The sequence below is a fragment of the Gallus gallus genome, chromosome Z (genome assembly GCF_016699485.2).
Source record: "Gallus gallus isolate bGalGal1 chromosome Z, bGalGal1.mat.broiler.GRCg7b, whole genome shotgun sequence".
Taxonomy (NCBI): Eukaryota; Metazoa; Chordata; class Aves; order Galliformes; family Phasianidae; genus Gallus; species Gallus gallus.
Genome location: NC_052572.1, coordinates 48,671,671 through 48,697,618, shown reverse-complemented (window position 1 = coordinate 48,697,618; position 25,948 = coordinate 48,671,671). Strand labels below are relative to the sequence as shown.

The following is a 25,948-nucleotide window of genomic DNA, read 5'->3' as shown; positions in this document are numbered from 1 at the left end:
TTGGGAAATGAAAGAAAAAAGCAGCTGCAATTCCTTGGGAACACTGAAATCTGGGAAAAGTGCATTATTTGTCTATTTTTTTTTCTTCCAAGAACTGATCCCAGGTGAGTTTTGACTTGTAGTTTGCCTTTGAATGGAAAAGTTGAAGGCTAGTAAGTAGCAGTCAACAGCTCGAATAAAGTCCAAGTAAGTTTTCAGCTGCTTCAGCTGCTCAGTAGCATAGGCAGAGTTCTTCCTCCAGGTAAACCAGACACAGAGATTTTTGGAAACTTGCATATCATTTTTGGGTCACCCATTATAAGCAAGCCCAACTTTTCCTAGTGCCTGCATCTGTAGCCTTTCCTATTCAGATCAGGAGATAAACATCCAGTTAGCATTTCAGAGATGTTTCAAGAGAAAGAAAATACAAAAATATATTAAAATCATTGGCTTATGCTGGAAGATGATGGTGTTAAGATAAGAATTACGTATTTGTTTTCTTATAGGTATTTAAAATTGTTTCTAGAATGTGTAGGCACAGTTAGCTCTGTGCACCAAGCAGTAACATTGCTGACAATGCAACACACTGTATGGTAGACTACTTTGTGGCTGATAAACAATATTTTTATAGCTAGGCCACCTTCACTCCATGTTACCCTAAACTATCATAAAGTATGAGCTTCTCCAGTGCACAAAAAGGGCTTGCTATTTCTGCTATAAAAGGACAATACTGAATGCAGCACAAGACTTGAGCAGACTTTCCAGTGTGCATTAGGGTGATCCATAGGGGAGAACTGTCAGAACATAAACATTTCTTATAGCAATAAATCAGTATTACATTAAATAAGAAAACCTGCGGATAGACAGCCACCTCTCAAGTTAATGGAGGAAGAAATTGTTTGGCTTGCATTTTTATGTTTTACAAGTAGTCCTATTTTCTCCAGACAATATATCTGAGTATTAAGGAAAGGAATTTGTCTGAATACAGTAGAATACTATATCTGAAATACAGTCTCCTGATTAGTTAGCCCTCAAGTCTTACCACCACAAAATAAGAAGAAGCAATACTATTTTACCACAACAGACACAGAAAAATGGAAGAATGCATATTTTAAGTCCAGCAGGCCTTTTAATCCCAGGGGAATTTATCTGAATAGAGAAAAGTTTGTGTTTGTTGCTAGCAGTCCACAGAAGTTTGAGTTTTCACTAAAGCTATTGACCGTGCTGACAGCACCCTTTTACTAAAAGGCATGGCTTTTCAGCCTCTTCTTAGCTTCCTCCATATCTATGAACAGGTGAATAACGTATGCCATTTTCTGCAACTGCAGCCATGCTCCTCTCTTCTGCAAAGCCTTTCTCCTGTTTGAGACTGTAGTCATTTGTAACAGAGCCAGGATTAATTTGACGTCTCGTTCAGAAATATTTATTTATTTATTTATTTATTTATTGCCTATTATACCTCATAAAATTGTAGTTCTATAGAGGTCAACGTATTTACCTAGCAAGCAGAGTACGATGAGGAAGGCCAAAAATAGTTGTCCCCGATAAGACAGAATGCACATAAACAGACAAGGCCCTTGTATTACCCTTCGGCAATACCTGTTGAGTCATGAAAGTGAGAATGTTAGAAGATTAAATCGCATCTAGCACGGTGTTTGTCTCTGTCAGTAACCTGAAGCAGATGCTAAGAGGTGCTACTTACAAACACAGCGTAGGCTTATGAGGTCTTTGTCTGTGTTGACACATTTTGGTGTACTATGGGATGTGACAGAAACGGAAGATTTCTTCTGAACCTAATATAGAAGAATTGATGTCAAAGAAAGATGAAGTTTGTGCACTTTTGTCAGAATTCTCATTAAAAAGAAATAATTAATGTAAGAAAGGCTGAAAATTGCCTGATGAAAATACGGTGCTAATGCTTATATGTTTACAGCTTCATGCAGTGTAGAACAGAACATCAATGAGCAGCAGCCAAATTAATCTACAAACAACAGCAGTGATGACAACAGCCCTTGAAGAAGCTACTTGAAGGATTTGTTTGCATGGATAAATCAGTGTTTCTTCCATGTCTTCACCACTCCTTACTTAAGTTGGTCTGGCTGACTACCTTTGAGTGAGTACCAACAGTAATTCAGAGTGAGACAGTTTTAATGTATTTCTTCAGTGAGATGAAAAACACAAACCACCAGACCATGGATACAGTTACATGTGTAGAAAAATCATCTATCTGAACAGTTTGTCTGTGGGGAAAGAAGAATATATGTAGAGGTTGTTTGTCTTTGCAAATTGTTTGGTGGATTGTGCTGAAGTGAATACATTAGTAGATATGAAACTGTTCTTTGACAGTCTGTTCAAGGCGGCATGAAAACCTCACCCATCCTGACAGATTTTGTGAAGAAGCAAGGGCAATGTGCAGAACTCCTCATGGAGAATACCACCACTAAAATTACATGCTGGAGCATTGTTGCTGGGACAGATAGCTGAAAGTGTTACGGAGGAAAAAAAAAAAAAAAAAGACTGGGATAGATTTTGGAGAGCAATGGCCTTGGCAGACAATATGCAAATACCGTAGTGATGGACATATCACTACAGTGAATCCTAGGGAACAACTGCTGTAATTCAAGTACAGCAAATCACACAGCTCAGATAAGACTCATCCAAGAGTGCCAGAGGAAATAAAGTGTGAAATAGCAGAAACACCGATGAGGAAGCTGAATATAGGGGCCTGTAAACATAGAGCAAAAAAGAAGCTAGTTTGTGCACTGTGTATTCCACCTGTAGAATTTACTGCCAGACTGGAGTCATTGAATGAAACCCAGACACAAGGCAAAAAGGATTGGTTCATGCAGTGACTTGATGATAATCATGGTTATTCATGTGATAGACATTCTGCTTTCCATTTTTGCTACACAGAGACTTAAGGGGGAGGAAAGGTTAGAAAAAGTGTCACATTCTTCAGCCAACTGTAGTATTACCAATGGATACATTATAAGGTTTACCATTCTCTGGAGGTTCAAGACTGGCCATTCCCCAGGGCCAAAGACTATTTCTGAATGAGTAGACTTGTCTGTTGAAGCAGATTGCTTTAGAGGGTATTTGTCTATGAAGCCTCTGGTCCATGATCAGCGTCTTCATCAGATTTACCACAAGAAACATATTTCAGTGACAGAGTCTGCTGATTGTTACGTTGACTCTGTGTTTGGTGGCAAATGTATTCAAGGACTTACATCTTGTATCTCTGTTGCACAATGCTTGAGTGTCTCTCAACTGCAGGGTCATGACTGTAGAGTTAGAGTACGAGGACACTAACAGCTATGGGATAGCGTCTGCATCTGAGGCTCTCATGGCCACAAACAGGTTTCTTTACTGAGGGAAGAAGAGTAGGGAGGATTGCATCATTTGTAAAGGAGCTTCTTGACAGTACAGAGCACTGATATGAAATTGGAAACTTGTCTTTTGGTGGTCTTTGGATCAAGATCAGTTAACCTTGGAGATATTATGTAATGGATATGCTACAATCTGCTCACCGAAAGTATGAGATAAACAAGGCTTACTGCAAGTAACAAGTGGAAATCTCCCAGCTGTAGCTTACCTTTTTCAAAGGGAGCTTAATATCCACACATTGTCTAGGAGGTCAGCATGGTACTGTGCAAGCAGCTGAGATAGTTCCTTGATTGCATTGCTGGTGACATCCCTAAACTAATGCTTGACAGGCCAACCAGGACAGGTTCACAGAAAGTGAGCCAGAATTACTGGTAAAAGTGACTCTAAGCTAATGGCTGTGGATACAGTGACCAGGAGATGATTGAGCTCAGGATGGGGAGGAAAGATGGGAAAGCAGCAGAGTTAGGTCTTTGGAATAAAAGACAGTAGGAAGTTGCTAGGAGGGTGGTTGGTTTTTTTAAAAAAATAATATATATTAGCTCAATATAATATATATAATTATATATATAAATAAATATATATAATAATATACATAATACATATAAAGCTCAAGCACAAGCTATCCAACTGTGATGGCTAATCACAAACTGGCTATTTCATGAGAAGATACCCTTGACTAAGCCAGGAACTTATTTGCAAACTAAAAAAAAAAAAAAAAAAAAAAGCAAGAAGTGGAAACCAGCAAAAGCAACAAAGGAGAATTCTATTGAGGAAAAATTTGGAAAAAACTTGTCAGATGTCTCAATCACTTGCTTGCTAGGGAGAAGGCCAAAGCTCAGGTGGAGATAAACCCAAGTCTAGTCTAGAAGATGACAACTTCAGTAGATATGCTAGTAGTAAGAGGAAGTTTAGAGAAAACAAGGAGCTGTTGTTGAGTGGAGAAGACAATCTAGTCCATAGTAATCGATAATTCATTATCTGGTATGCATTTTGGAACAAACACAAAAGAGGTTTACATTGTTCAGTAATTTCATCATAATTTACTTGGATGCTAAGAACACTACTGGTGGATGATACTAAATTAGAAAGAGGTGTTATTAAGCTGTAAAGTAAAACCTCAATCCAGGTGCACTTCAAGAAATGTAAATTATGCACGTGGGAATAAAAACCTTATTCAGGCACAAATGCAGGCTGAAACTGACAAGATGACTAGCAGTGTTCATGTAAATGCCTGTAGCTAGTAGTGAATACCAAGGCAAATATGTCTCGTTTTGGGTTCCACATCAAGAGGGGTAAGGAGAAAGAATGTCAGAGGGCTACCAAGATAGTTTGAAGCCTAGAGCACATGACCTTCAAGAAGTTGAGAGATCTAGACTTGTTCAGTGTGAAGTGAAAGTTATCTGATAGCAACTTAGAACAACTGGAAGGGAATTTATGATTTGATGGAGCCAAACCCTTTCATTTGAAGAACATAAAATGAAAAGAAGCAGTGACCATTTACTGTAGTTTGGGAGATTCACATTAAACATTTTGGAAAAATTCCTCGCAAAGTACAGGATTTTAGCAATGGAAGAATGAGGGACTGCAGGATCTCTACTGTTGGAGGTTTTCATGACCTGTCTAGGCAAGGTCATGTCAGGCCTGATCTACAGCTAGTGATGGTTTTGCTTCAGGGCAAAGGCTGAACTATACAGTTTCCAGAGGAATCTTCCAACACTCTATGAATCAAAGAGTAACTCAAGATTAAATGCATTGTTTTCTTCATACACAGCATGTGTCTGATTTCCACTGCATCAAAATAGACTTGTTTAGATAAAATTCAGGAGCTGCTCTCAGACTGTTCTTTTATATCTCCTTTGCCTTAAGAGTGCCAAGGGAATTATGCTTCTGTAACTTGGCAGGAGACCTATAGCTTAGGATAAAACCTATTTTCATGCTGTTTTGTCTTATATCACCTTTGGCAAGAAGGAGAGCATATTTTGCTTTGCAATGTCACTTTATTTGAGAGGATCCTCTTGAGTTAGTAGCAGCCGCGAAGGTCAAGAGATTAGAGAGGAAAACTAATTGCATGCTATAAACAAACCAAATGTACTTCATTCTGCACTAGGGTTTTTATCAGCTCTTGTTTTATCAGAAATCAATCCGTCCCTTCACAGTTTACTCGTTCATAGGATAACAAATTAGAGTTTGCAGTAGTAAATATGGAAACTATAGCTATAATTCATCAGTTCTTTTATCTCTGATAAGCTTGCATTATTCACAATAGAAGGTCCATCTCTCATTTTACCAGGGAATGTGACATTTGTTTCTTCATTTATAAACCATTTATACAGATAAACTCACAGAGCAGAGTCCACAAACATACCTGAAGTAACTTCCCAGTACAATTGAACTGAATAGACTTGGTTGTTTATAGCTTGCAAAGTTCTATTTTGCCTAGAAACAAGTCTTCAAAACTTGGAAGCCCCCTTTTCTGGGTGTTATAATGTAACAAACCTTAGAACTATATTCTCCCTATGTGAATTGGTATTACAGCCTTTGCCGTCAGTGCATGATTTCTTTGAGCTTCAGTCACAGAAACCCACATGCAGCTAAAACACAGGCTTTAAACAGCTCTCTGCAGTCTTCTTTCAGAGTCATCTAGGCTCAAAACACAAGTGGGAACGTGTGATTAACACCCACCAAAAAAAAAAAAAAAAAAAAAAAAAAAAAGGAAAAGAAAAAGAAAAAAAAAGAAAAGAAAGGAAAGGAAAGAAAGAAAGAAAAAGATCCAACTCATCCTCCACACTCCACAAAAGGACTTCTCAGAAGAATGTTGTTTACCCAGCATCATAGGAAGTGTCTGGTACGGAAGAAATGTGGGAAAAAGTTCATACACATGCTTTAAGAAATATCCAGGAAAAGAAAAAAGAGAAACTAGAACAGAAAGGGGAAGACAGAGAAGGTCATGAAACTCCAAAGGCAGACATTTTCTGGGACTAAGCTCTGCGTGGCATGATGGTGGGGCAAGATCTGGCAGTAGGATACTACCTTCCCATCTGACAGTGCTGTCAGATGGGATGCCCAGGCTTTCCTCCCCCCAGGTGCAGGCTCTTGCAGACCTACGTGCAAAGCACAGCCATTTGCTATGACAGAGGGAAGAGGAGAAGGAGGATTTAGGAGAGGCCAGCACAGCTTCAGCTGCCTCCTCTGTGTCTCCCTCCAGTCCCCAGCTTGGCCATGAGCCCTTAGACCTAGGTCAGAAGGATGTACCAGCAACCAGGAGTTACTAACTGCAAGTAGTTTTACTGCTGAATTTGTAGGAGAGAAAGAGAGAGAAAATGTCTCTGAAGACCTAGTATTCTGTTACTATTCTTTTCTCACCTGTTTCAGATGAGAATCGTTTCAGTGAGACTGCTGATTTCTTTGTTACTTCTTTCTGTCTCATTTGATGCCTGCTGCTGGTTTTTTTCTTCTATCTGGATATCTTTTTTTTTCTATTTGAGATTATTAAAATGTAGTCCTTTCCTTCAGAGAGTAGCCCTTGCCCTGTCATGAAATAAAATCAAATTGAACGGAAAGGCTTTACTTGGAGTTTGGAGAGGAACTGAGCAGTTTTAACAAGAACAGACATAAACACCCCCAGACTGCTTGTACTGCCAATCTGAGCTACCTTATTCATGTTAAGATATTGATGATCTATTTTCAAGGTGGGATATCTACTGCTTTGCAACTTTTGTATATGAAGTGTTTTTCTGTAATTTAAATACCTCTCAAAGACAACATCACATCAAGTTTTCTCACATTTCTTACTATCTAACTACCTACTTTTCCTTGCCATTAATGCATCTGAATAAATGCCTTACACTATTAAATAAGTATTTTTTTACATCCTGTTAGAAGGGAGCAGAAAAAAATCCTAGCTTTGTCAATGTGTTGCTGCTGATTTAGTGAGCGTACATTTGCAAACCAGTAAAGCACACACAATATTTTCCTCCAGTCTCCTGCTTGCTCTCCATTTCTGTTGACAGCATGGATAATTCTGGACCTGCTAATTCTCTGCTTGTGGTGCTTAATGCTCTTGCCAGAGCACTCATTACTAGAAAGAGTCTGAGGATCAAACTCATCCCTAGGGTAATCCAGTGCAACACTGACTGAAGTCAATAAGAGTTGTGCCTGCCTATGCCAGAGCTGTATTAATCACTGAAACCATCTCCAATGCATAGGTGCCTTGCTATGTTTATTCTGTCCCACCATGCCCTGTACATTAAGAAGAGAATAAGAGACAAAAAGTTTATGCTGTTCTAATGTCTGCCAGTAACAAGACTGGAGATTCACAGCATCTGAAACCAATCAGTGTAGCAAAGTGCTCTGCAGCTACACAAAGCACTCCATTTTAACTTTGCATCTAATTGTGCATTATAGAGGATCTTTCAATATGCTCTTCTAGGCTGCGCTAGCAAACTTAGTAATATGCACTCACTTGCTGACTTGCTTAAAAAAGGAAAATTAAATACATTTCTCATATGGCTATATTGTGGAATTTTTCCACACTATTAAATATAATGTTGCTCTAGCTTATTGGCATTTTTTGAGAGAAAACATTTCTTAAGTTAAACTAACTGAGCTGTGTGGGACTTTCTGTTTGTGCCCACTGTGTTTTTTTTTTTTTTCTCCAACACATGCAGTATTTCTGCTGTTGTGCCAGCAACTTATCTAAGGTAGAAAATCAGTGGCTTTCTCATCTCTTACCAGAACAGATCAGGAGACATTCTTCTGAAGTCAGCAGGGCTAGGCTGGTATACAGGAAGAGAAAATCATGTTCGGCATGATCAGCTCTGTAAAAGAAAACAAGCTACAACCATTATAATGAATAACTGAGTTACACAAAGTTATTCCTTATTCCGCTCTTTAATGTGGTTTGAGTGACAGTGAGTGGGACACTACAGCAGTGACATTTCGGGAGTAATTAAGAAAAATAGTTGCATGTGCTGTGCATTTCTTTTGTGAGAAACGACCACGAGAAAGAAATTCTTTGAAACAATGGTATTTCTTTGTTCATGTATTATGCACACACCTGTGTATTCACACAGGTTAATGGCAGGGCAAAGGGAGCCTTAGTGCAAATGTGATAGCCTGAGCAAAGAAAATACAAAGGAAAGTTATACTGACAGACAGACAGAAAGGTTTAATGTTAGTTATTGGAGCTACTGGAACTGATACTTTGAGCTAGGGTTTCTTAACATTAAGGCTTCCTTCTCTGTCTTCCTGAAAAGCCTATTACATAAGTCTAGTTATTGGGTTAGACTCATTTAAAATCCAGCCTTGTGTCACCTATTAAGCTAACAGATGTAGATCCACAGATGGATGAATTACTACTAGCTTCAAAGATGCTTGGCTCATGTAAAGGAATTGAGGTGCTATATGATGTTTGGGATTTTTTTCCATTGACATATCCACATGAGATATACTTTGCTAGGCACTAACTTGCTTGGCCTTTTAGTCTCAGTCAGAAATTTTCTATTAAAAATAAAAAATGATCCTAACAGGGAGATACCAAACATCCATCCTTTAATCTCTGGGGTCCTTCAACCAATTTGAAAGTCAACATTGGAGGAAGTAATTTTTTTCCAGTTTGTTTCAGTCTCATCCCCTACAGTTGTTTAAATTGGCCCAGCATGCAGGAGTTTTAAATTAGCTGAATAGTAAAATAAACCCATTGTGTATAGCTTTTATAACATTTGCACAGCAAAATATGTCTGTGTAATAAAACACAGATAAAAATACATATTTTACCTACAGGCTATTAGGAGGGTGTATTTACCACACAATAATACAGAAGGGATATATATTATACAACAACAACAAAAATCCCTAGCTGTAGATTCTGCCTTCAACAGGTCTGAATCTCATCTATGTTACAGGTTATCAGCATATTCTTGGTCCTGTGCATCCCTGACCGAGATACAGATAAGTTATGTACATCCGTGCAACCCGGGCTATGTGTATGCATGTGGCCATGAACACTCCATGCATGCTGATATCTGCATGTGCTATGATGTAGTATGCCGTATGACATGCTGCTCAGAAAGATAGCATGGAACGATCTGCTCTTTAAGGTCATTTGTAAAATTATTATAAACGGTTGCTTAGGATTGGGCTAAATATAGTCACCAGCAGAGTTCTTGCTTATTTTGAAACAAACAAACAAACAAAAAAAAAACCAGTCTGTTGAGTGAAATTTTATTGTTTCAGAACTAAAATTTGGTTTCATTTCTTCAAAGTGAGGCAGACCTTCATGTTATGTTCTTATTATTAAGAAACACTCAGGAGAATATGTTAGATTTACAGATGGTCCCTAAAAAATAAGTCCAGTGAGAAATGCCTTACAGCATGCATCAACATTTGTTGCTGTTATTTGTTTGGAATCTGATTAAGAAAAAAACAAATAGTTTAGTTTTATGTTATGTTTAGGACATAAGTAACCTAAAAACATCCCAATAGCCTATTATAATTACATGAGTTACGTCCATTTTGAAATCTCAGAATCTCTCACCGGCAGAGATTTGTATTGATACAGGCAACTTTAGGGAAACCAAATGGTAATACAGGGTCTTGTCCTCGCTATAAAATGTTAAATCCTGCAAAACTAACTGAATGTTGACTCTAAGTTAATTGTTGATTGATATTATTGATATAATTGATATAATTGTTGATTGATAACTGAATGTTGATTGTAAGTTAATACAAAATAAAAACGTGAAAAGATGTCATTCAATGCATCAAAGAGCACCTCAAGAGCAGAGCGTTGCAAGACTGCTGATCAGCAAAAGCAATGGCATAATGGAAAGAAAAAGTTATTTCTTCTCATCTTCCAAAATGTAGCATCAGTGCAGGTGAGGTGATGGATTTTACCTTCACAGAAGTACAGCCTGCCAGGCAATATACTTGGTACACATACTGAGACTCCCAGGTCTCAGCCTCTCCAGAAACTGCAAAATGGCTACACCGAAAAAAAAAAAAAAAAAGCAAACCAGTTTTTAGAGGGGAGGAGGCTTAACTGTGTGCCCCGGATTTAGAAATCGGAGTCGTCCTTGAAGCAAGAAAACAACAAGCATGTCCTGCTCTCCGCAAGTTGGAGCAGGTGTTGTGTAGAGGGAGTCTTCCTTGGAGACATGATTAAATGAAATTGTTGGTTTTGTTTTTGTTTTTGTTTTTTAATTGTGGCTTGTGACACAGCAACTTTTCCATTCTTCTCTTCTGCTGATTGATTTTCACTTTGCAAAAGGAAGAGTAATCTGTTGTACATCAAATATTACTTTATAGATAATCAGTACTATCTGCTTCAGCATTTGCCAGGTTTCAGGGGAAAAAAATTTTTTTGGAGGCTTCCTCTACATCCAAATTCCATAAAGAACTCACTGGAATACATTCAGAGATGGTGGGTAAGGTTGAGGTTTGATATTACTCATTTAATAATCAAATCTCCTATGATGTAGACCCTTCTGGAGTTTTATGAGAGCAAACTGAGCATGAAGAAAATGATGTGTGTAATCTTTAAGTAACACAAATTTGCTATGGTAGCTCTTCTCTTTCCTTTAGTTTCTGAATACACCAAATCTTAGTTAATAACATGAACTTTCCTTCTTGCGCGGTTGCAAAAAAAGCTGTCTGTGGTGACCTGATGTTTCACAAGAACTGCAGTCACAGCAATTAAGTTGCAGTTTGTGCTCAGCATACACTGTGCTCCTTTCCCCTTCCATTTCCCTTCCCTTTCCGCTTCCCTTTCCCCTTGTATTTCCACATCCCTTTTCATTTCCCCTTTCCAAATCCTCTTTCTCTTCCCCCTCTTTTCAGCAAATAGCTCCTACAGGACAGAGCTGGAAGGAGGAAGAGCTGAGACCTTCAGGGCTTTCCTGAAGTGTCCAGACGCCAGACACACATCTCACTGATGGCAGTAGGAGACCCCCAGTGGAGTTGTCTGGACCACAGGAACTGTTCCTGCCCCTGGTCCAGGGGTACCAGGCAGAAGTGGGGTTCGGTGCAGTAGGGCTCACCCTTGTTGCTGGATTCACCACCAGCACTTTAACTGAAACAGCTGGTTATTTGGGAACTGGGGCCATAGTCTTTTAAATTATTATTTCTGATTTCACTGGCTGCACTTCACTGTGAACACACACTGGCGCTAGGGATTTCATTTTCTGGAACTCCAGTTTGTGTCAATTTCTGACCAATTAAGTTTGGCAGTTTCTCTTTAAAATGGTGTTCCCTTCTTTCCCAACAATTGCCTTACTTATCATCCTTACAAGTCCTCAGAATAGTTAAAAAGAAAAAAAAAAAAAAGAGAGAGAGAGAAAAGAAAAGAAAGAAAGAAAGAAAGAAAGAAAGAAAGAAAGAAAGAAAGAAAGAAAGAAAGAAAGAAAGAAAGAAAGAAAGAAAGAAAGAAAGAAAGAAAGAAAGAAAGAAAGAAAGAAAAAGAAAGAAAAGGAAAAAAGAAAATAAAAGAAAAAAAGGAATAAACCCCCAGTAAAGGAACACAAGGCACATCTATGTCAGAAAACTCTTGTTAGTGATTTCTGAAGCACTTTTGTCACTGAAACTTAAAGCAAGAATAACAAAACCCCACTATAAAGGAGGACTGAAACATTGTTTCTCCCTTTTACCTCTTTGTATTATCATCTCACTCTGATTCAACTAAAGCTGCACAGAGGGAGGAAACTGCGGTCTCGGTTCCTCTGATTTTTGTAGCAGATCTAATTTTAGAATCTGTTGTGTCAAGTTTTTCTAAACCTGTCAGTTTAATTTGGCAGATGCGGGTTAATGGAGACCTACTGAAAGCAGGGTGAAAATCTATCTGAGTAGAAGAACATAATTCATGACTTTCACAGTGCAGCAGTAAGGTAACAGACAAATGTCTCTTCAGTAAAGTAACAGATAAATGTCTCTTCCTTGAAGTTGTAACAGGAATCCATAGACAAAAAAAAAAAAAAAAAAAAAAAAAAAAAAAAGAAAAAGAAAAAGAAAAACCACTAATGGCCATGTAAAGAAAAAAACCTGCTTCTATGTTAGATGGCCCCTTATCTTCAAATTCTGAAGTGGCAGCTGCAAAAAGATCAAGACAGGTAGAGCGGCATAAGGCAGAGGCTTAGGCACAAAAAGCTTTAAATGGAAGCAGAGCACTTCAGGCACCGTGATACAAATCAGCAGTGGCGGAAGAAGCCTTTCAAGAAAATAATTTAATATTTGTTAAATAATTTGTAAGAATTATTACAATATTACTTAGTTCACTTCAGCCCCAGACTGCCAGTGAGTCAGGACTCCGGAAAATGCTGTCCTGACTGGACACTGGTCCATTTAGGTAACTTAATACATAAATCTAATGTAGAGAGCTGAGTGAAATTCAACTTTCTAATTGCATTATACTAGTTCTGTAGTGATTTCCATTCTGTTTAAAACAAAAACAAAACAAAACAAAACAAAAAGGCAACCCACCTACATATCAGCATTCAGACCCCAGGACAGTGAACCCTATAAACCAAGGGTCTTACAGGGACAGTTCAAAGTCCCCCCGTCTCTCCTGCATACTGGGGGCAGCTCCCCTCAGAGCTTCATGGAGGTCTCCTGAATCAATCTCCAATTGCCTTGGAGGCTGTCAGATGGTCCTAGCAATTCCCATTGCCTCTTACAAGGAAGTATGCAGAATTTAAGCTTTATGCTCTCCTCTTTATGACAGGGGAAACCAAACAGTTTAGCCATTATCTAGAAGCATGCTTTTGCAAGCAGGTAAATAAATACATGGGCTTCTACTTGCTTGTGAAAATGTGAGGAAATAAGCCATCATTCAGTATGGCATATGGTACACTGTACGAGTGACCCTGGAAAAGGAAGTCTGGAAGGTTGCAGAGGAGTTACTTTTATACACTCAGAAACTGTCAAACAATACCATGATGCACTCCAGAGCAGGCAGTCACAGCCTTAATGTATGTCTAGCAGCATCTCCACCAGGGTAAGAGGAGAAAGAACCTCTCACAGAATTGAGCCATGCCAAATTGCACAGCTAAACACTGTAGAAGTCAGGCCTTTTATTTTCCTTAGAGTGAAGAAGAAACCCTAACACTTATAAAATTTCTTCCTGAGAATTTTTTTTAGCTTGGAGAGCATCACTTGCAGGACATTCTGTAAGCCAGCAACAAAGCAAGGGTGATCAGCACAGCACCACTCTGGAGACTTAAATCTTCAGTCCCTAGGTGCTTGTCAGTAGTGACCTTATGTAGCTTTTCTTAATCTCAAAAGAATATATCTCAAATGTAAATGTAAATGTTAAAAAAAAAAAAAAAAGGCAACAAGAAAACAGGGGACTCCCAGAGCAATGTGACAGCTGAAATAACATCAGAAGAGAATAAAAAAGTAGGCATATCAATTATACTGTTTTTGTAGTAAGCTGCCCTCCACTTGCATTTAAGTTCTATATATATGGCCTCCAGATTCCCAGGAAACTCAGAAATTCTGGACAAACTGTGGGGTAGATGGTTGCATATGGTAAGAACCAGGCTGTAGCTACAAAACAGTGTCATCAGATCTCTGACTTTTTGGCCAATATTCATGTGCTTATCCTCAAAGACTCATTTTAGACTGCAGATAGTTCTGAGAACTTTAGTTTTTCAGTGTCGTGATTGTGAAATGACCCTCTCATGCTCAGAATCTCCTCCCTGTAAGGTGCTTCTAGCATATCTTGGATCATTAGAAGAGGTTACATGCTGAGGAAGAATTTTTGGGCAAGGTTTTTTGGTATGTAAGTCACATCATTCTGTTTTTGGTTCAAAATTCATTGGAAAATCATTAGTTAACTGTTCAAATTACAGATTTATAGGAAAAAGGGCTGGAAGGGACCTGAAGAGGTCATCTTTTCACCCTCCCATGCCCTAAGGCTGAAACTCCAGGGGTGCTAAGCATTCAGGAGTGATTATGTCCAGTTCTGTGAGAAGTTTGCCTTTCAGACATGCTGAAGGGCAAAGGCCACTAAGAACAACTCTGATCCGTTGTACCATGCTTCAGACATTCGCAGTTGTGGGTTAAGGGTCAGGGTCTATCCAGATTATGTTCTGTTGTTGCCTAAAAAGGAAAGGCCTCTCTGAATACTAAGAAACTGCTTTAAAGCCTTGATTTAACAGCAGAGGATTTGCTATGCTGGATCATGGCACCAGCTCCACTAAAATGACTCCCTCCTCATTTGACAACCCACATTAGAGCCTTCAAAGGGAACTCCATTTGCCTGTACGTAAGCAGGAGAGCTACCTCAAATGCATTTAACATATGAGAGAGCCTCGGCTAGTTTGCAGAGTTTCTGTACTATGCTTAATGCAGTTCTAGCTTGCAAAACTATAAATATTATGAGCTGTCATAGTGTCATATTCCGAGCTGTCATAAAATCATTAAAATATCCAGAGTACTTAACTAGGGGACCTGCCACACCAGTGGATTCCACAGACTGGCTTCTTAACAGGAAATGCAGTATTTCCTCATTTGTGTTCTGAATGCACTGACTTGAACTTCCTCATTATCTCTCATAGTGTGGAACAGAGGTAACAAAAACATTTTCATTTTTAGTACAATTTACGTGTTTTACTACTACCTGAAAGCTCCCTCACATTTTCACTATCATTTCTTCACAACTAGTTAAACGTTCTTATTCTATGCAATTTCCTCTTTCACCTCAACAAACTTTCAACATTTTTTTGTTGACTGGCACAGATTTTATGCAAGTCCTGCCACTGCCTTCTTTTGTATTAGGCCTTTCTAGCATCTGTGTGCCAGATGTAACACAGCTCTAACTGGATTGGCAAGCACTGGTGTCAATTTTAGAGTCAAATTTGCTCTTTCCCTTCAAAAATTACCAGTTTCCAATGTATAAGTAGGGTTAAATAATAAAAAAATATAACCGAAGAATGATCTGAAGCCACAGCAGTTGTCAATACCTATACTTGCATTTAAAAAATAAATTAGAACAAAATGTGGGGTTGCTTTAGTACTTGAAACTAATGTCACTTTTCATAGTTGGCATGAGCTACCTGTCCCAGTTCCTTACACAAGCACTAGTCCCCAGAAACTGAATATACCTGAAACAAGATTCATCCTCCCAAGTTAGCCTTCTCTATAGGTGAGAAGTAACCTTTTCTTCTCATTGAGGTAGTGTTTGTAGTACTCCCTTTCAAATAGACGCCAGAGTCATGACTGCCAGTTGCTGTTACTGTCCTAGCAATTACATATCAAGCATGACTCAACAGTGCCACTCAAATTCAAGGCTCATCAACAGAAATCACAGGTTAAAACAATCTCAATAACCTACCTAACAGATCTGTAAGGATCAGATTCACCAGAGAGACTGGAGCACAACATATCAATTACCAACCTGTAAGAAATATAGCTCAGGTATTTTTCTGGAATAAAACCTGTCTTGAAAACTTGATTTGGGTGCAGAAATTCTTATTAGTCACCTGAGAAGGAGTTCCAGAAATCTGAAAAAGATTTGTTTAAGGGAAACAGAAAATGGAAGGAAGAGGAAGGGAATGAAGGGAACTAGATCTGCTCAAGATTCTCCCTGAAGATCCTCCCGGCATGGCCAACACTTGGAGATAAATATGATCAGATCCTTGTGATTTAGAAAGTTGGTTTCAAGTTCCTCAGGGTTTGAATTTTTGCATCATATTTTTTAACTTATGTGAAGGTAAGCTGTATTTATTGAAAATATGAAATAACTACTTTACAAATGTTTTTTTTTTTTTTTTAATTAAAAAAGCTACCCACTAGAGTGAATCTTATTATTTTTGTAATTCTGGAACATAAGTTAACATTATAAAAGTAATTTTATTTCCCACCTCATATTCTTTAGAAAAATTCAGTGCTTAATATATCATATACAAATTGTAATTTTCTGCTTTAAAACACTTCACTACCATTAACAAATTAATTTGCCCTTTAATAAATGGCAGAGTTCCACAGAACAAAAGACATCTTAATCATTCCCTTGTTATGTTCTGAACGTTCAGGGCCATGGCATCCAAGACTGCTAATTCCAATATACAAGTCATTTCTGTGGTTATATAAGAAAAGATTCTTCTTAGAAGATCTACTTGATCTCCATTAGAGATTAATAAGCCTGTTGTTCTCCACTGTACACATTAAGACTAAAGAATGTAGGAAGTTACTGGGTTGATAAAAACAAACAGTAAAGAGGGCTGGAGAAAGTCCTGAAGTGGACTTGTTGAACTGCTAGCAATTTGGCATCCTGGAAGACTGTTTCATCTTGGATTGATGTTATTTTCACTTAGGAGAACTGACATTGAAGGAGGATGTCTAGTCTGAGTAATTGGAGAATGCTGCAGTAAACCATGGGATCCTGATCTCATCATTTGGCCCACGTGCCAAATCTTTCCTCCAGAAGCCAAGACCTAGGAAGATTACAGTGCAGAAGGCACTGTGTTTATCTAATGAGGCGCAGCATGAAAGCCAGGTCTTTGCATGAGGGAAAGCAGTTAGGGCCATCTATATCTCTGTTCATTCTGAACACCACCTGCATTATGTATTTTCTAGACTAGCAGCCCAGTACTTGCAGTCCCATTATTGACTGTACAAATTAGGTTTCAGATTCATTACAACTTACTAGTTTATTGGACTGTCCTGTGGTACAGCGGGATCCACTCCTGAGTTCTACTATCGCAGCAGAACCATAAAAAGAGTAACAGCTATGGTATATCAGGTAATTGTTATAATGTAAACAAAAATGTTAAATTTTTGTACTTTACATTAAATGCCAACAATCCAGACAATATTGGTTCCATGTCTGCCTCATTTGGGAAAAACAAAGCAAAAAAAATAATAATAAAAAAAAAGAAAAAAATTGGAATAGCACTCAGCCTCCAAAAAGCTGAAAACAAGCTGAAAGATAGCACTGAAATAATAACATCTCTGCAGAATTTCAAAACCTGTGATCAGTAAATATTTGTAAACTTGGAATCACAACACGTTTTGAGAGTGTAAGTTAATACTGCTGATATTCATACTAATGCATAAATTGTTCTCATATATAGAGCAAGCCAGTAGAATTCTGGGGAAAATTTCAAGACCTTTTAATATTTAGTGGTGCTTCCCAAACTGCAGAATGATATTCCAGTCACTTTGACATTTTGTAGATATACCGCATTTGTCTTTCGATACTATGGGGGCTGCTCCAAAAGTAATGCTTCCTACTTTATTCTGTTGGCACAAGGTATCAGAGGCAGGTATTGATGTGATGGCAGTAGAGATTGAACCACCCCACCAATATTCCATTACATGTTGATGCTGTGTGACAGATGGCAGCAGAGGGGCAGCCTGACAAAATGTTGTCTGGAACAGAAGTGCATATGAAGCAAAGGTGTGTCGTTGTGTCATGGTTCTGGCCTAGTTTGGCCTGTTGTGTGACTGACTAATGGGTCAGACTGACACACGGGCCCACATTCTGGGAAAAAAGGTAGGGAGATGGGCCTAAAACAGCAGCAACGAGCTAAGGGAGAAAACTATTTTACTAAACATGATAGTGGAATTTGAGATAACACAATATAATACAGCATCATTGGAATTGAAGTGAATAAACCAAATAAAATGAGAGAGAGAGTATCCAGAACCAAAGGCCTTACTCTAATGCTGAAGGCAAGATGGCTAGGGAGCACACATCACAGAGGCGAGCAGGAGAAGAAAAAGAACTAGTTTCGTGACTCCAAACAGTTTTGTCTTTCCCTCTGAATGAAAAAAGGAAACGGAACAGTGAAGTATTCTGGGATCTGTAGTTCATTCTTTCTCTTCTGAGAACCAGACATCTGGAACAATCGGCAATCCATGGAATGGCAGCATTAACTCTTTAACTCCCAGTGCACTACATGATGTTATGATGTGAAATATCAATAATGGAAATCATAAAACCATGACACATTGAATTCCTCTGTGTGGAAAAAATGGCGCCTGTTGATGTTAGTCAACACTTGCTTATGGAGATGAAATGTGGCTGTGAGCGCAGAGAGTTGGTGAGTGATTTGTTTCAGCAGTGGCAATAGCAATATGAAAGACAAGTCCCAGGCAGCCATGCACAGCTGTCACACCATGAAATGAACATCACCTCAACCAGATCGCCCATGCAAATGAGCTAGTGGTGGTGAGTATGTTGAAAAACAGTGTTATGTATGTATTTTTCTCAATCAAATAGTGCTATTGTGCTCTTTGTATCTGTTGTACTTTCCATGGAAACAAATAGGAGGCATTTCTTTCGGAGTGACTAACATACAGAAGTAATCTCTTTTTCCCCTGCACTCCCTTCTTGGTGTTGTAACAGTCTCTAATATACGAACTGCACATTTTCTGTTTTTGTACTTTAGTTGATCTACTTGATCTATGGAAAGTAAAACTTAAGTTTATATTTTTGTAACAAGTTTTCAGATTATCAGACTCATTTACTTCTTCCCTCTACCTCTTCTTTGTTTGCAAGAAAACAATTAATAGAAATGAGAATTTTTATGATAGTGGCTAGGATCGAGTTTTCAGCTTTCAAAATTCTCAGTATATACATACAGATCATATTACCATTGGGAAAGCTTTTATTAATCTCAATGTCAGAACTGTTTCAACAAATCTACTGTAATAATGAAAAGACATCTTATCACATTTTGCTCTCAGTAAATTTGCTATTCTTTGATAAGGTTGCAAACAAGTGGGAAGTAATTGATCTCTAATTAGTGTGGCAACTGCACAAGACAGACTGCAGTGGGATTTCATCATTTATCTGCCCTGTGCTGTGCATCCCGCTCTGTAACATTAAATTATTTACCTTCTCCCTTCAAATATAAATGGTTTTATGCATCCTCCATTATTCTAGGACCTCTCTGAAGATGAAAATAACATCTGAATTTCTGATTATTTGTCAGTGGTAGAGTTACTGCTGTAGCGATCATTTTTCACACATGCCTTGCCATGTCCTTAGTTAGCAAGCCATTGTCTGCCCATGCCTGTGAATGGACACAAAAAAAGACTCTTTGATCTGTACCCAGTTTGTGCTATTTGCCACTTGGCTGCACTAAACCTTCTGATATATGTGATTGCCATAGCTTCTTCAAGAGTTCATAGAATTCTTCAAGAGCTGTGGTAACTAAAAGGCATGAGTTTAACATGCTATGGTACAGCATCACCATCATCACATTCATTACAGTTTCCAGTTACCCAGATGCTGTCAGCCACTCTTTCCTAAGAGTGTGTTCCAGGCCATAATGAGTGTCCATGGTGAGAAGAGTGGCTTTTCAATATTTTTATTTTTTTTAGTAGCATGACTCTTTAACATTGTAAAAGCATGTAAATTGGATGAGTTTCTTCAGTGCTCTATCCTTCCTTAAGTGCAAAAAGTGCAGAGAAGGAGATAGCTGGCTGTTGGCCTGGGAAAAGAAGTGGCCATAGTTTAATTCACATAACTGAAGATGTAAGTTCTTTGGAATATGAAGAAGAGAGATATGGCGTTACCTTTTTGTCACTTAGCTTCATTTTCTTTTCATTAATTGTTACGTTATTCTGTTCTCCAAGAAGTCAAAAGGAGAGTCTGTCACTTGAACCAAAAAGTGTCAGGACAGTCACATATTAGTTCATATCTAGCCTCTCAAACTTTATTAACGTTTACTGTATAACCAACACAGAAAAACAAGCAGAGCAGAATATCAAGTGACAGTCCTCCAGCACTGTATTTAGTGACATGATGAAATTGTAGATATTAGTTTCCATTCTGTTTCTTACACATTGAGAAACTGGCTTTTTCTCCACAGCTGTATAATAAATTAGAAGTTTTTGATGAGCTGATCAAGTTGATATGCTGAGCTACTGTTACAGAGCATAACAATTAGCCCAAGAGCTTTAAAAATTCTTTCCAGTATATATTTGCTACCAGCTAATTTCATTTGTTCATTTCCTTAGCTTTGTTGTGCCCTCTGAAATGCCTCATGGTGTCATCAGTATCAATGAAACCAATCTCAGTATTCCTGCCTGTTCTCTAATTGACAATCACTAATGTATTAACACCACCAGTCCTGCCTCAGCACTTTGAATAGATCCTTTTCTGTTGTATACATGCTCTACTTCTCATGATTGCTGTACGTAGTGCTTGAGCTATCCCTTTTTGAAGCGGCCCCCTTAAGATTCATCTCTTTTCATATAACAGTTGGAGAGTGTCTAGTCTAGTAATAGAACATGGGCAGCATTTTTTTCTGCCTACCACTGATAGCATATGTTTTGATGATTTGCAGGTTTCCCTGCAGCCTGTTTTCTAGTAAAAATTACACATGTGATGAGAAATAGACATCTTCCCAAGTGCCCCACCAGATCTCTGTCGTGCAGAGCTTCACAGATGGTGCTCAGACTGCTGCCAGATTTTCTGTGAATGGAAGTGGTAAGTAGGCTCTGAGTGTAAAATGTCTGCAGAAAACTTCTAATATCCCGCAGTACTGAGCCATGTTTTTCAGTGGTTGTTTCTGGACCCTGAACTGCTGACAGGAGTTTTGACGGGGAAGGATTCTAGACATATGCTACATTAAGTTAAGTCTTAATACATTCATTTATGTACTTTACTTACTCAAATATTTAATATTTTCTCTTCCCATAATAGCTGTAAATCTCCTTCACTCTGATCCTAATCTTCCTTTTTAATCTCCTAGCTAAGCGGGAATTACAGATTGCAAATTCATGCATTAGTTTGCTCACTTGAACTGTGATACAAAGCAAGAAGCAAGAATTACAGCCATGGGAGCAGGATATATTGTAGTTCCCCAGATTCTGTGTGTTATAAGTTACCAGTGCTGCAGTACATTGCAGAGAACAACATGTTCCCATGGCTTTTCACTCATCTGAACTCACTGTGAAATGGGAAGGTGAAAAGTTAAGGTTTTCAATAAGTCTCACTACATAGGAGAGACGGTTTGAAAACCTCAGAATTACTGAGATTTAGCTTGAAATTAACTTGAAGTATATTACTGTGAGAGAAAAAAAGGAAATGAAAGGAAGCTCTAATGACATACCCTGTAAATCTCTTTGTAGGCCCAAGACGCTTACAGTGTGGAATTAGAGGCACAAGGAAGAAAGCATGAAGGCCTGACCAGTTTAAGCTTTTTTACCCTTTGCTGTCTCTTCTAGGTTTACTTGAGCTCAGTCATACTTCAGATCTGGTTGCATAAAGTATCTGCCCTTATTTGACTTCTCCTGTGCTCAGACTTACTGAGGAAATCAAACAGAAGCCGAACTTCATTAAGATACACTAATGGGGATCTGGCAGAAAGCCTCTGAACACACAACTAAATGGCAAAGGGGTACATAGCCAGCACAAAGTAGAGTGTGATGATCACAGCCCAAGGTGAACACTTTGCACAGGTCTTGTGGGTGGCAGCTGGGGCACATTTGTCTGCTCACTCAGCCCCTTGGCATGCTCAGGAGCTGAGGAGTGGCCTCCTCTGCCTGTGCCTGGTGGCCACGTCAACACAACTTGCTCATGCATTTGCCACGTAGTTTCCACAGCCTCTACCTAAGCTGGGAAGTATGGTTTAAAGCTGTCAGTTCTGGTCTCAAACTGTTCTAAGAAGTAGGTGGTGGTTTACTGAAAAAAAAAAAAAAAGAAGAGGTCTGTGTGTTTTTTTCGGAATGGCGATAAGAAAAAGCAGGTGTATAAATATGTGAAGATTAGCACTTGGCTCAGGAGGTTGGTAGTTACAATTAGCTTACTGATATAAATCCAGTTCAGATGACCCGAATTAGCTACCAAGTGACAGACTGATGTGCTGGGTGACGTGAGTTTGGTCCCCTTCATTCAGAACAAAGGAGACAAGTGTCCTCCCTTGCAAAATCCCACTGCTGATGCTGTGGGCTGGCAGAAACAAGGAAGACTCCCACAGAGGCTTTAGATGATTTCCCACGCAGTGCTTTTGGCTCTGGGCCTGCTAAGTTTGGCCATGGGGTGTGCACGTATGCATGCATGTGTGTTCAGGGTACTGCAGAGCCTGTGCCTCTGCAAGCTGTAGGGCCACGACAGGGCGGGCAGAGCAGCGTAGCTCCACAGCCCTGGCAGGGGAGGATATCTCTCCTGGGGGACCAAGAAGCAAGAAGCACCACTGACTCTTCGCCAGGAGGAAGGTCACCCTCTTGGCTGTCCTTAATCTTTAAGTAAGTGCAAATCTGTTGAAGGTAGAGTTAAATGGAAATTATTTCCATAAACAAAAGCCAGTGGAAATACGTTGAATCCTGATGAACCTACACAGACGTTGTGCGGTGGAATGGAAAAAAAATGAAACCCCCTACACATGTAAACATACATAGAGCCTGCCAAAGTGGGATGTGATCAAAGCAAAAAGATGCAAACATATGGACAAATTTTTAGCAAAAGAAAAGCGTAGCCAAGTTCACTGACCTTTATTTTAATTTTCTTTAGTTCTCAGCCTTATGAGGAGTGCAGGAAATGGAATGTGCTAATCCCAGCTAGTACAGTCTCCAAGAAAGGTGCAAAATCTCCCCGAACCAGATAAAATTGAATGCAGCCAGAAGCCTGTTTAATCAGCCCTCCCCCAGTGTCCTTCCAAATAAAGCTCTCCTGATACTCTATCAGGGGCCACCAAATGAGTCAACAAGGAACCTGCAGTGCAGCAGAGAGCTTGTTTTTAACAATATATTAATACATCTCATAGCAAGATCACTTCAATGAAATGAGAATTTATTTGAAACACTGGGGGATATTTTTTTCATATGGCAATGAAGAGCTTCTGATTTTTTGTTGTTGCTCCATTTCCTGCACCTCTGTTTATTGTCACATCATTCCATAGCACCCAGCAGAGCAATAGGAAATGTTGTTAGGGAGCACACTGACTAGGGGTTTAAAGTGACTTCTGGAGGCCTGTATTTGCATTTTTTCTGCGTGTGTGTGTGTTTTCTTTTTTAAATCTTGTGATGTTTTCAGCCTGCCGGTACATGTTTATGAACACTGAGGGTAGAATTAGGAGTTTTCATATGATTATTATTATTTTGCATGTACAGAGCTGTTTTCATTCCGAAGTATGAATTTAAGGTGGAAATCCTTGTCTGGCAAACAACTGAACACCTATTGTGCAAACACACTATAGCAGAATGATATTAAGGGCCCAAGCTGAGGACATTAACACAATTTCATGAGCATCTCATTCCTGTCTCTGATCAGTCCAGTGAGAGCTCAAACTTTGGCTATTCATTGCAGAAGGCTAGACCCTTTCCTGCTCATACCAGTGGGAGTTCTACCACTGACTTTTGTGGGGCTGGGATTGGCTCATCCGTAGGCTGCAGTTAGTGAGAAGAAAGGCTGCCAAAGTGACTCATCAACTTGGGCTGACAGCAGAGCAGTGTCTTAGCTGTGCCACCTGCCAGCCCCAAAGCTGACTCACAAACATGTGTATCCTGCTTGAAAAGCTCTCCTAACGAGTGCACTGCTATTTAACCTTTCTCTGTTTTCCCAAGCATTTCTGAAGACAAATCTTTTCTTTCAGCTGCCTGCTGGACCTCAGTGTCAGTGATGCATAGCAGGCTCATGGGTTGTGTTTAGTTTTGACCTGACTTGCAACAGCGTTATCAGTGAAGTTCACAGAATGCTGTGATGGAGCCAGTACAAAACCACAGGACACACATACACTGTCTAATCTTTAGGATGCTGTCCTAAATTATAGTACAAGATCTGTAATATGACAACTCTCTTATTTGACTTTTATATGACTGCCTATAAGCATTTTTGCCCATATACTTTTTGTAAAACAGCACAGCACTTGAAGGATTCATGACTCAGCACTTTATTAAACTGTTCAGTTTTTATTCTCACTTGAAGGTAATGCCAATCCACAGTTTATCCACTTATAATATAGGTGATACAGCATCGTCATAGTTAATTCTTATGATATGGGTTTTAACTGAGCACTGATCCTGTAATTAACAGACACTGTGAGACCACAGAAATAGGAACACAATTGAAAATGTAGACATTATTGACCAGAATGAAAGGTTTCAATAGGAAGTATCACGGTCTCTCAAGTAAGTGTTCTTTTCTGTTATGTGATGACAGGAAACCAAGAAATGGCACAGATCTGCTCCACGGGAGGCTCAGAATGTACCTCAGGAAAAAATTCTTTATTGTGAGGGTGATCAAAAACTTGGACACACTTCCTAGAGAGGTGGTTGATGCTGCTCCCTTTCAGTGTTCAGGAGGCATTTGGACAATGCCCTCAGTAACAAGCTTTATCTTTTGGTTGGCCTTGAAGCTGGGCTAGATGATCTCTGGAGATCCCTTCCAACTGAACTATTCTAATCTAGTATAATCTTGTCTAGTCTACTACAGCTAATTTTAAAAGATAAATGATTGAATGAATTAATGATTAAATAAATAAATAAATACAGTTGTTTTCTTCTACTATTTTTTTTGTTTGTTTGAAAAAAAAAATAGGAACAGAAACATTACTTCTTCCGAAGCAACCAAAATTCATGCTTATTGTATTTTTTTTTTTTTTGCTTCTGTTCTAAAAAAAAAAAAAAGGTTTCTTTTTTGTTTTATCTCCTTATCCTTTTCTGCTTGGCCAATTTTCAGATCTTCTGTAGAGTTTTCAAACTGCTGTGTAAAAATTCTGCAACATTTCTTTTCTTTAGCCACTCTGTATCCTTTCTAAGCATGAAAATGTATGTGATGTGTGAAGGTGCAGAAAAGCAAGTACAAATGAAAATATTAAAAACTAGCTGCCTGAGCAAAGGCAAAAGGGAAAAAGCAGGAAAAAGAGAAGAAAATCTAAAATGATGACATCTTATCCGAAAAAAAAAAAAAAAAAAAAAAGGAAAGAAAGAAAGAAAGAAAAAGAAAAAATAGTTTCACAAGAAATTTTTGAATTTAAACATTAGATAGGAGCACCCTACCATAGTTCTCTACTTTTTCTCTTTGTAAGTTGCAATTGAGAAGGTGAAAAAAAAACAGCTTCAACCTATATAAAGCAGCATGCTGAGAGGGTATGCTGGCATTATAATGCTTCACACTGAATAACTGCCAGGTTCTCTGGAGCTGCATTTTTGCTATTTCTGTTCCAGTTCTCCCAATACTCTACCTTTTGATTGGTACATTAATATAAAACTTTGTGAAGTAACTTTTAAGGACAGCAGAACTAATTCTTTCAATCTCTGACCCACATTATACAAGAAAAAATGAAAACAAAAAGTTATTTTGGAAATTAGCAAAATAAACTTAAGCAATTTACTGTCTTGCAAAGAAGAAAGTGACAAGGAAATTAGTACAGAGAAATGCACGTGCATATTTCAAGGTCCTGCTTTCACAGTTAAGACTATTGGCATAGTTAGAGAGGCTCAGAAGCCTTAGAATAGCTCCTTGTAATTAGCAAAAGAAATAGAAACCGAATACCAGAGAGGTAAAGCTGTTAAAAGAAGCAGTTGTTTCTTGTATGTTTCTAGGTACATCAGGCTGAATTTGTAATGGCTTTGCTCACCAGTGTGCACATCCAGTGGCCACATTCGTACAAGCAAATGGGTAACTACACAATTAATA

General features: G+C 38.7%; 1 long non-coding RNA gene across 2 annotated transcripts in view; it reads left to right on the top strand.

Annotated features, from left to right (window-relative positions):
- Positions 1-25,248, top strand: part of LOC121108476 — a 36,360-nt gene extending 11,112 nt beyond the window's left edge. The window contains exons 3-4 of one of the 2 annotated variants that reach the window (XR_005843008.2): positions 1,913-18,529; positions 20,655-25,248. This is a non-coding gene — a long non-coding RNA (uncharacterized LOC121108476). Of the gene's footprint in view, positions 1-1,912 lie in introns of both variants that reach the window. The other variant, XR_005843007.2, reaches the window with a different exon arrangement.
- The last annotated feature ends 700 nt before the right edge of the window (positions 25,249-25,948 follow it).